Source organism: Bufo bufo, chromosome 3 (assembly GCF_905171765.1).
Source record: "Bufo bufo chromosome 3, aBufBuf1.1, whole genome shotgun sequence".
NCBI classification, from domain to species: domain Eukaryota; kingdom Metazoa; phylum Chordata; class Amphibia; order Anura; family Bufonidae; genus Bufo; species Bufo bufo.
The window spans coordinates 468,054,504-468,065,939 of record NC_053391.1 but is presented as its reverse complement, the minus strand read 5'-3'; positions in this window follow the sequence as shown (position 1 = coordinate 468,065,939).

The following is an 11,436-nucleotide window of genomic DNA, read 5'->3' as shown; positions in this document are numbered from 1 at the left end:
CCTGTTGATGCTCTGCCAGGCCTCTACTGCAACTGTCTTCAGTTCCTGCTTGTTCTTGGGGCATTTTCCCTTCAGTTTTGTCTTCAGCAAGTGAAATGCATGCTCAATCAGATTCAGGTCAGGTGATTGACTTGGCCATTGCAAAACATTCCACTTCTTTCCCTTAAAAATCTTTTTGGTTGCTTTTGCAGTATGCTTTGGGTCATTGTCCATCTGCACTGTGAAGCGCCGTCCAATGAGTTCTGAAGCATTTGGCTGAATATGAGCAGATAATATTGCCCGAAACACTTCAGAATTCATCCTGCTGCTTTTGTCAGCAGTCACATCATTAATAAATACAAGAGAACCAGTTCCATTGGCAGCAATACATGCCCACGTCATGACACTACCACCACCATGCATGAGCAGTTCCTTTCCTTCTCCATACTCTTCTCTTCCCATCACTCTGGTACAAGTTGATCTTGGTCTCATCTGTCCATAGGATGTTGTTCCAGAACTGTGAAGGCTTTTTTAGATGTCGTTTGGCAAACTCTAATCTGGTCTTTCTGTTTTTGAGGCTCACCAATGGTTTACATCTTGTGGTGAACCCTCTGCATTCACTCTGGTGAAGTCTTCTCTTAATTGTTGACTTTGACACACATACACCTACCTCCTGGAGAGTGTTCTTGATCTGGCCAACTGTTGTGAAGAGTGTTTTCTTCACCAGGGAAAGAATTCTTCGGTCATCCACCACAGTTGTTTTCCGTGGTCCTCCGGGTCTTTTGGTGTTGCTGAGCTCACTGGTGCGTTCCTTCTTTTTAAGAATGTTACAAACAGTTCTTTTGGCCACGCCTAATGTTTTTGCTATCTCTCTGATGGGTTTATTTAGTTTTTTCAGCCTAAGGATGGCTTGCTTCACTGATAGTGACAGCTCTTTGGATCTCATCTTGAGAGTTGACAGCAACAGATTCCAAATGCAAATAGCAAACTTGAAATGAACTTTGGACCTTTTATCTGCTCATTGTAATTGGGATAATGAAGGAATAACACACACCTGGCCATGGAACAGCTGAGAAGCAAATTGTCCCATTACTTTTGGTCCCTTAACAAGTAAGAGGCACATATGCAAACTGTTGTAATTCCTACACCGTTCACCTGATTTGGATGTAAATACCCTCAAATTAAAGCTGACAGTCTGCAGTTAAAGCACATCATGTTTGTTTCATTTCAAATCCATTGTGGTGTTGTATAGAGCCAAAAATGTTAGAATTGTGCCGATGTCCCAATATTTATGGACCTGACTGTATATAATGAATTGAGATGCAAATTGTCAGCTGCTTTATACACTAATCACTATTTGGCTTTTAATCTGATCAGAAATGAATTTTTTTACACAGTACTAATAAAAATGATGTAAGATGTAAAGGAGCTACAGGAGCATCAGCTGCGGAAGTTGTGGGAGCTGAAACTCCAGTTTGCACACAAAATTATTAAGATGGAGGAGAAGCACAATAGGGCCGTGGAGGTGCTGTTAAACCTCCATGACCAAATTAAAGCTTTGCCATAGTTTTAATTGTAAATATAATGTTTTTTGATAATGTTAAATGTTAATATAAAGGTTTTCTATTTAACTTATAACTTATTGTTTTTTTTTTATATATATAATTTTATGGTTTCTGTTTTATTTTAACCAATAGGGTTACAGTAAGGACCCTTTAGTCAAGCCCAAACTGACATACAGCAGCCGCAGGTACATAGAAATGGTGGGGTATAAGGCTTACACATAACTCTGAAGGATCAGGATAATAGCAGCAGTCATTGGTAAGGGTGGAGTATAAGGCCTACACATAACTCTAAAAGGATCAGGATAATAGCAGCAGTCATTGGTAACGGTGGAGTATAAGCCCTACACATAACTCTGAAGGATAAGGATAATAGCAGCAGTCATTGGTAACGGTGGAGTAAAAGCCCTACACATAACTGAAGGATCAGGATAATAGCAGCAGTCATTGGTAACGGTGGAGTAAAAGCCCTACACATAACTGAAGGATCAGGATAATAGCAGCAGTCATTGGTAACGGTGGAGTATACCCCCCTCCTTCTCCTCCTCCATCCCTTCCAAAAGGTCCTGCCCATCAGGAGGACTAAACTCCATTTCAGCCTCCTGCATTGCCTCCAACAAAACATCTCTCTGTGTTGCTGTCGTCATATAGGAGCAGGGAAGATTCTTGGGGGCTGGGGGTTGGTCCTGCAGGAGGCGTATTGCTGCTGCTGGGAGCCGGGGCAGTCTTGTGAACTACCTCGGCGTCTTGTGATGCCCAAAGAAATCACGGATCAGACGGACGCCCCTGACACCGGCGCCCACCTGTCCGTGGCTAGAGGAGCAGCCCAGTGCTTGCAGCTGTCCAGCACCGGAACCAACTCCCCTCGTACCCCTACCACGACCACGGCCACTCATGCTGCTTATCTATATATCCCCCCCTAAAAAAAAAAAATATATAATAATTTTATTAAAAAGTGAATTTGGCCAAACTTTAATAGGGTGGGGAAAAGATGAGATGAAATATAAAAAAAAAAAAAAAAACCACACTAACCAGACACTAACTAAAAGACAAAAAAAAATGTAAAGATTTTTTTTTTACCTAACAGAAGACGAAAAAGACTAAACACAGAAAAACAGACTATAAAACTTTTTTCTTTTTTTTAACACAAAAGACGCAGACACTAACTAAATATTAAAACACAGATACTAAAAGACAGTTTTTTTTTTCACTAACAGATGACGAAAACGCTGCACAAACCGCAAAGACTTTAAAACTTTTTTATTTTCTTTTTTTACACAAAAGATGCTACTAAATACTAAAACTAAAACACTAACTAAATACTAAAACAATGAGACTAAAATACTAAAAAGAAAAAATATTAGTCAATACACGAACTGGACGGACACTACAACATTAGGACTAAGAGACTTTTTTTTCACAGAAGGACAAAACAAACAGCTATACCCTACACTATCCTATATCCCTATCTAACTTACAGTACACCCTGCCCTGAAAAATATCAGCTAAACTATTCCTTAACTCTCACTTACATATATATTTAAGCTAACTAACTCTATAACCTACACTACACCCTGTGCTGGACCCTATCAGCTAAGCTACACTATTCCTCTAGCCTAAATCCTTAACCTACAATATCAAGCACTATCTGTAATATATATTACAGCTACCTAACTCTATGACCTACACTAAACCCTGCACTACACCCTATCTGCTACACTATGCCCTAACACTAACTATGTGTATTAGATATTTCAGCTAACTAAGCTATCTCTATAACCTAGACCCTATCAGCTATTCAACTACACTATTACCTAACACTAACTAGCAAGATTATTTAGATTTGAATTTGAATTATTTTAGACCAAGCAAGCACATAATCACAAAACAGCTCCTCTCTCTCCTCTGCTGAGGAGTGCCTTCATTTATATAGTGAAGGGGTAGGCTAGTTTCCGATTGGTTGCTAGGGATGTTGCTAAGCTGTGTCAAAGCCTTCTCATTGGCTATTGAAGCGAGGAGAAGGGAGGGATAATAATTCACCTCATGTACAGAAAAAAACCCGAATATAGCGCTATATTCTACATATTTGGGAATTCTAGCAAGCCAACCTAATAGGAAAGTTGCCTATAACCCGCACTTACTCGATTAACGTGCATATTACATTGCCGATTTTTCGCATTAGATATAAAATTTAAATTAATGAAGAATATTCTAATTCAGTATAGATTAAAATATTGCAGCCTTCTCACATAGGCCCACAAGCAAGAAGCAGGCAGGTAATGGCCGATTGAGAAGGCTGGAATATCTTAATCTATGGTGAATTTGAATATTCTTCATTATTTAAAGTATTTTATCATATGCGAAAAATCGTCAATGTAATATGCGTGTTAATCAAGTAAGTGCGGGTAACTTATAGGCATTAGGCAACTTTCCTATTGGGTTGGCTTGCTAGAATTCCCGAATATGTAGAATATAGCACTATATTCGTAATAACGAATATTCGTCTTTTATTTATCAGAAACCATTAGTAAATGTAATGGGTGCAGATGAAAGAATAAAACGAATATTCATTTTAAAGAATATAGATCACACTATATTCGAGTTCAACATATTCGCGAATTCTAGCAAGCCAACCCTATAGGAAAGCTGACTATAACCCCCACTTACTCGATTTACGTGCATATTACATTGCCGATTTTTCACATAAGATAAAATACTTTAAATAATGAAGAATATTCTAAATCACTGCAGACTAAGATATTGCAGCCTTCTCACATTGGCCCACACGCAAGAAGCAGGCAGGTAATGGGTTCAGAGTGGATTAAGAGCTGATAAATGGGCAGAGTTTGGTACATGTGCAGACTAACAGAAAAGCACACATTCACTAGATACTAGCAAGCTAAGAACCTAAGCTCAGGCATCCTCCCCCAGGGGAAGGTGCCTTACATACCATGGGACAGCCACCCATAGGCTGGGGAAAAATTAGGACAGTTGCACACTTTAAAATGTTGAGCGTTACCGCGCATGCCCTATAGGGCAGACTTTGAGATCTACACAGTGAAGTGCAAGTCACAACCTGCCGAATAGACACTAAGAACCCCAAGGGCGGGGACTGCTGCTAGCAGAGGAGAAGGACACATGGGACCGTAGGCCAGCTGGGTGTGTAGTGTGACGTCCGTGCCTGCAAGGAAAAGTGATGCAGTGGTGGACACAGGACACCAGCGTAACGCATATTCTGATGTACAGGTGAAGTTTTGTTTTATTTTGTACCTCCTGCCTATTCTTGGATGAACATACCAATCCCCTTTGAGCATACTGTTGCAATTGCACCAGCACTTTTTCATAATGAAATGTCTAGGCACTCTAACCACATCCATTTGGATCTGACTACCCCCAAGTTGATCTCCTGGAAGACATAAGGGGTGAGGATCCAAACTCCTCAATATTGGAGAAAACTGTGGCAATATCTGCCAATTTCATCTCAGGATTTTGGCTATATGTGAACTCAAGTGTGATAATGTGGATACAAAGGGGGTTCTGGGTCTGTCCTCCCTCTTCAGTTTCACTCCCAGTAACTGTCTCTGTCCACGTTGTCTCCCCCACTGTTGATGTCTTAGTACCAAGGCCTTTGGATAACTTTGTGTGACAAACTTTTTATCCATACCAGTCAGCCTCTCGTTCATCCTCCAGTCCACATTGGCTACTGTTCATCTAACCCACAGAAATTAGCCAAATGGGAAGGACTGGGGTGTGCACATATCTCAAAACACTGTTACAGTTTGTAGGTTTGAAAAAAAGACAAGTAAACAGCAATTCCTCAAGTACACTTTAGTGTCCAAGAACTGTATGCACTCACAGGAGAACACAAGTGTGAACTTTCCAGCTCCCTGTCCTCTTCATATCAAATATGCTGTATATGGATGGTCACTGCATATACATGATGCAAAGGCCTTGACTGGATATAGATTCTAAGGAGACTATACCATTTAACTTCTACTATATGTGCTTACTCACTGGTTACATTATTAATGTGATGTTCTGTTTCTGGAAACTATCAGGACTCTGGTTGTTTAGCAGTCTCCTTTCTTGCTTTCTCCCTCCTCCACAAGGTGACCTCTGATACATGCTTAGATATGAGAGCTAGACACCATGACTACTGTGCTGTCAGGGATGCGGTGTGGGTGGGAAACTCCACACTGAGAACAGGAGGAAAGGGGATAGGAACTAGGCCTGGAAACTAGGGTAAAGGAGAAGGTCACCTCCTAGAACAACCCTAATTCAAGTCCTGACTAACTATCAGTATGAACTGACCTTGAAGGTAGGAAAGTACACAGGAATCTAGAGCCCTAGCACACCCTGTAGGGCCCTGGTATAGTGACCGGACTTAAGACTAGAGATGGCTTTGCGATTCGCCCGGCTGTCGTTTCGCTGTGAACTTTGCTAGTTCGCAATTCGCCAACATGCGAACATATGGCGATGTCCGCCGCTGCCATATTCTTTTGCATTGCGCCGAACTTTGACCTATGACACATCCATCAGGTGGGACAGTACAGCCAATTGAGACGTTTCAGCAGATGGACAAACCCCCTACCCTATAAATAAACCCGATTTGCCAGCCATTTTTCATTCAGTCTTTTGCTAGTGTAGGGAGAGGTTGCTGTGTGGAGCAGGGACAGACTGTTAGGGACACCAAAGGCTAGCTAATAGGACCACAAAAGTCCTTTTAAGGACTGGTATAGGTGTGCTATTGATAAGTTTGACATACTTAACGGGTGTGATGGTTACAATATACTAAAGTATATTATGGTGCATTTGTATTGTGCACCAGTTGTGTGCGGTTGTGCTGCGATACTGCAGCTATACAAAGGGACAAACACTATTGGAATAACTAATTGCAACTGGTGTGATATACAAGTTGCCCCCCAAAAAACTGATTGAGGCAGGGGTGTGTTATACTATAATATGGTTTCTATATATTGCATTTGTATTGTGCAGCAGTTGTGTGCGGTTCTGCTGAGATACCCAGCTATACAGAGGGACAAACACTATTGGAACAACTAATTGCAACTGGTGTGATATAACAGTTGACCCGCCAAAAAAACTGAGGCAGGGGTGTAATATATCTATAATATACTTTCTATATAGTGCAGCAGTTGTGTGCGGTTCTGCTGAGATACCGCAGCTATACAGAGGGGCAAATGCTATTGGAACATCTAATTGCAACTGGTGTGATATACCAGTTGCCCCCAAAAAACTGATTGAGGGTTTTGATATACCTGCAGGCAGGGGTGTGATATACCTATAATATACTTTCTATATAGTGCATTTGTATTGTGCAGCAGTTGTGTGCAGTTCTGCTGCAATACCGCAGCTATACAGAGGTACAAACGCTATTGGAACAATTAATTGCTGCTGGTGTGATATACCAGTTGCCCCCAAAAAACTGATTGAGGGTTTTGATATACCTGCTTCCAGCAAATAATCATTAAGGGGTTTTATATACCTGCTTCCACAAATACTGCTCTTATATAGGGACCTTGTCACAGGGTCATTTTGAAAATGACAGGCAAAGGAAGAGGCAGGCCATTCCGCAGGGGTTGTAGGGGTCAAGCAGGTGCACTAGGCCAGAGCCTAAGTGGGAAGTTGGAGAAGGTGCGTGCGATTACGTCAAAGGATGCACCAGAGTTGGTTGAGTGGCTCACTCAGCCTTATGCTTCTGCACCCTTCTCATCATCTGTATCTGCAGCCTCCTCACTCTCTGCTGTGTGCACACCCAAAGACATGACCACCACCCCCCCTCCACTCGAGTCAGAGGAATTATTTTTCCATCCATTCCCAGACCTTACCGATGCACAGCCATTCTTTGCATCGGATGAGGAAGAGGAGGTAGCAACGGCCGCCACCCAGCGGTCTGACGACAGTACCCAGATCAGCCCAAGGATGGTGGTCCCCGCTGTTGCTGCCTACTCCGAGATCTCTAATGTCAGTGGTGGTGAAGGTGATGATGATGACGTGTTGATGGACGTCACGTAGGTGGGGGCCCACAAGAGAGGAAGAGGAGGGGATTTCAGAGGGAGAGACAGAGAAGCAACATAGTAACATAGTATATAAGGCCGAAAAAAGACATTTGTCCATCCAGTTCGGCCTGTTATCCTGCAAGTTGATCCAGAGGAAGGCAAAAAAAACCTGTGAGGTAGAAGCCAATTTTCCTCACTTTAGGGGAATAAAAAATTCCTTCAGGCAATCAGAATAACTCCCTGGATCAACGACCCCTCTCTAGTAGCTATAGCCTGTAATATTATTACGCTCCAGAAATACATCCAGGCCCCTCTTGAATTCCTTTATTGTACTCACCATCACCACCTCCTCAGGCAGAGAGTTCCATAGTCTCACTGCTCTTACCGTAAAGAATCCTTTTCTATGTTTGTGTACAAACCTTCTTTCCTCCAAACGCAGAGGATGTCCCCTCGTCACAGTCCCAGTCCTGGGGATAAATAGATGATGGGTTAGATCTCTGTACTGACCCCTGATATATTTATACATAGTAATTAGATCTCCCCTCAGTCGTCTTTTTTCTAACGTGAATAACCCTAATTTTGATAATCTTTCAGGGTACTGTAGTTGCCCCATTCCAGTTATTACTTTAGTTGCCCTCCTCTGGACCCTCTTCAGCTCTGCTATGTCTGCCTTGTTCACTGGAGCCCAGAACTGTACACAGTACTCCATGTGTGGTCTGACTAATGCAGATAGGGAGAAGAAGGAGAAGAAGCAGGCAGAACTCGCAGTGCACCGGAGGCAAAAAGCTGACTGCAAATGTATCTGGAGAGAGCCATCCACCATGCTTGGTCACATCTGGCGCTCTCAGGACGCCGGCACATAGCTCCGCAGTGTGGGCTTTTTTTAACATGTCAGCTGCTGACAATAGTGTTGCCATCTGCAGCCTGTGCTGTCAAAGTCGCGGTAAGCCTAACACTCACCTAGGGACGACCGACCGAGCCCAGTGTGAAAAAGGCCCTCTAAGACACACCTGCCTATAACACGTACCTAGGTTTTAGAGGAGAAAAATAAGAAAAAAAATTTTTTCCATCCGTCCTCAGATAAGACCAATGTTAATCACACCTCAGATTAGACCCCCAATGTTAATCAGACCTCAACTCAGAGCCCCAATCAGCCCCCCAATTTTAATTAGACTTGAGTTCAGACCCCCAGTTTTAATTAGAGCTCAGATCAGACAAAAAAAAATTAAAATCAACTCCTCTTTCCTGTTTTGGATGCCGCCACCGCCGCTCCTGGAATCCAGCGCTCTTCCTGTCACGCTATAATGTTACCCGAAATTGCATAGCGTGAGGTCACAGAATACGCCTACATCCTAACGCTGTGCACAGGTCCACCCCCCTTCCCAAAACCTGTCCCTATCCCCTCCCCCAGTCCGATTTTTCCCATGGCAAACAAATTGTGACTTTTTTGTCAAGTTTAGCTGGCTTTTTTTTTTTTCTGCTGTGCACCACTTTTTTTTGTGTGAGCTGTAAAGGGCAAGCGCTGATCAGTCCATAAACCACTGTTCAGCACCTGGGCTCAGTTTTGTGGTGCAGATATATATATTTTTTCATCTGTGGTTTATTTTTTTTATTTTTTAAGAATTTATAGTTAAAATCATATATACACTTACCTAAAGAATTATTAGGAACACCTGTTCTATTTCTCATTAATGCAATTATCTAGTCAACCAATCACATGGCAGTTGCTTCAATGCATTTAGGGGAGTGGTCCTGGTCAAGACAATCTCCTGAACTCAAAACTGAATGTCAGAATGGGAAAGAAAGGTGATTTAAGCAATTTTGAGCGTGGCATGGTTGTTGGTGCCAGACGGGCCGGTCTGAGTATTTCACAATCTGCTCAGTTAGTGGGATTTTCACGCACAACCATTTCTAGGGTTTACAAAGAATGGTGTGAAAAGTCCAGTATGCGGCAGTCCTGTGGGCAAAAATGCCTTGTGGATGCTAGAGGTCAGAGGAGAATGGGCCGACTGATTCAAGCTGATAGAAGAGCAACGTTGACTGAAATAACCACTCGTTACAACCGAGGTATGCAGCAAAGCATTTGTGAAGCCACAACATGCACAACCTTGAGGCGGATGGGCTACAACAGCAGAAGACCCCACCGGGTACCACTAATCTCCACTACAAATAGGAAAAAGAGGCTACAATTTGCACGAGCTCACCAAAATTGGACTGTTGAAGACTGGAAAAATGTTGCCTGGTCTGATGAGTCTCGATTTCTGTTGAGACATTCAAATGGTAGAGTCCGAATTTGGCGTAAACAGAATGAGAACATGTATCCATCCTCTGATGGCTACTTCCAGCAGGATAATGCACCATGTCACAAAGCTTGAATCATTTCAAATTGGTCTCTTGAACATGACAATGAGTTCACTGTACTAAAATGGCCCCCACAGTCACCAGATCTCAACCCAATAGAGCATCTTTGGGATGTGGTGGAACGGGAGCTTTGTGCCCTGGATGTGCATCTCTCAAATCTCCATCAACTGCAAGATGCTATCCTATCAATATGGGCCAACATTTCTAAAGAATGCTATCAGCACCTTGTTGAATCAATGCCACGTAGAATTAAGGCAGTTCTGAAGGCAAAAGGGGGTCCAACACCGTATTAGTATGGTGTTCCTAATAATTCTTTAGGTGAGTGTGTGTGTGTGTGTGTGCATATATATATATATATATATATATATATAGTGGCAGTGGAGCTGACAGAGGGCCATATGAGAGCAAGAAACTTGAGATAGTGTGAAATAGTGTTTTTTTCCTCTGTGTGTATCAGCTAGGCTGGTAATGAAGGTAATTAGCAGCCAGCTGAGGAGCTCAGGTAAAGGTGGGCTGGGCTCCCCAATCAGGGCTCCCAGTCTGGGGAAGAAACAGGCTGCGCCAAGTCCTGTGGGAGCCAGGACCCTCTAACCTTGTGTAGGGTAAGCACTGTGTTGTGTTTTGGGGAGCTGGGTGGTAGACGGCCGAGGAGTTATGTTTATGGTTTATTTGGACTGCTGTAAAAGTGACAATAAAGCTGGTCATGGCCAGTTTGCACCCTAATCTTCAGTGTTGGATTGGGTTCATACGGCTCAGTTAGGAGAGTGTTAGGTCCCGGGCTACTTGAGAAACCTTGGCGTGGTGCCCGGGCTTAGACATGTCCTACACCGTAGGATATGTTGACTAATCTCTCAATTTTAAAATCAGTTTGAGGGTTTAGTAAGACTGCAGCGTGCACCTGTCTTTGCTATTATTTTGTTATATTGTTATATTGATTATTACATCCACACAATTGCTACCTTGTGTAGGATGTCTATTGTGGTACTTGTGGTTCGCTGCGGGCATCCTCCACCGTATGCATTTTTGCTGGGGATCGCCATTAGCAACGGGCCACAAGTGCAGGATCTGCTCCCCTATATATATGCACGACTGCATGTGGGTTTGAGCACCTCCTGCTAATACCACGCTAGTCTTTTCATTTTGTATATATAGAGATTCCTGGAGGTGTATAAACTCCAATTTAAATGTGCCTGTTTTCCATCTACAGGTCACATTTAGGTGCACCTGTGAGGCCTGGGCTATATCAGCCAGTCTTGAGTGGGACTCGCAGACTCCTCCCTCCTCCCACTGCAAGCATGGTTACATGCTGGAGGTAACTGGTGAGTTGTTTGTGAGTTGGCCTCATGCTCCTGTAATTTGCCCACTGGCTCCTGGTATTGCCCATACGGCTCAGTTAGGAGAGTGTTAGGTCCCGGGCTACTTGAGAAACCTTGGCGTGGTGCCCGGGCTTAGACATGTCCTACACCGTAGGATATGTTGACTAATCTCTCAATTTTAAAATCAGTTTGAGGGTTTAG